Source organism: Pteropus vampyrus, unplaced genomic scaffold (genome assembly GCF_000151845.1).
Source record: "Pteropus vampyrus isolate Shadow unplaced genomic scaffold, Pvam_2.0 Scaffold557, whole genome shotgun sequence".
Taxonomy (NCBI): Eukaryota; Metazoa; Chordata; class Mammalia; order Chiroptera; family Pteropodidae; genus Pteropus; species Pteropus vampyrus.
In genome coordinates this window covers 91,758-92,243 of record NW_011889338.1, presented here as the reverse complement: position 1 = coordinate 92,243, position 486 = coordinate 91,758, and positions in this window count along the sequence as shown.

Genomic DNA, 486 nt, shown 5'->3' with positions numbered 1-486 from the left:
TTCAACATTTTGATTTTCTTCAGATATGCTGATCAGACAGATATTTGGACCCTTAATAATGTCTCATATGCTCCTTAAATTATTTTTATAGTCTTGGCATCTTGTCTCTAGCCATTCCGATTGAGTGTCCTTGACTTTCTCGTCCTCCAGAGAGTTCATTTCATCTTTTCTTTATTCAAGTTTTAAAATTCCGTTTAATATATTTCTGATCTCAAATAATGTGTTCTTCATTTCAGACTGGTTCCCTTTGATAATTTCCACTTCCATTTCTATGTTTTTTATCTCTGTGTTGAAGTTCTCACTGAATTTATTTACACTTCCTAAAAGTTCATTGAGCATCTTTATAACCAGTGTTTTGAACTCTGCATCTGTTAGATTACTTGGATCTCTTTTCTGTTCTCTCATTTGGTTTCTGCTTCTTTGTCTTCCCTTTTGGCTGCCTTTCAATGTCTGTTTCTATGAACTAAATAAAATTCCTAAGTTGCT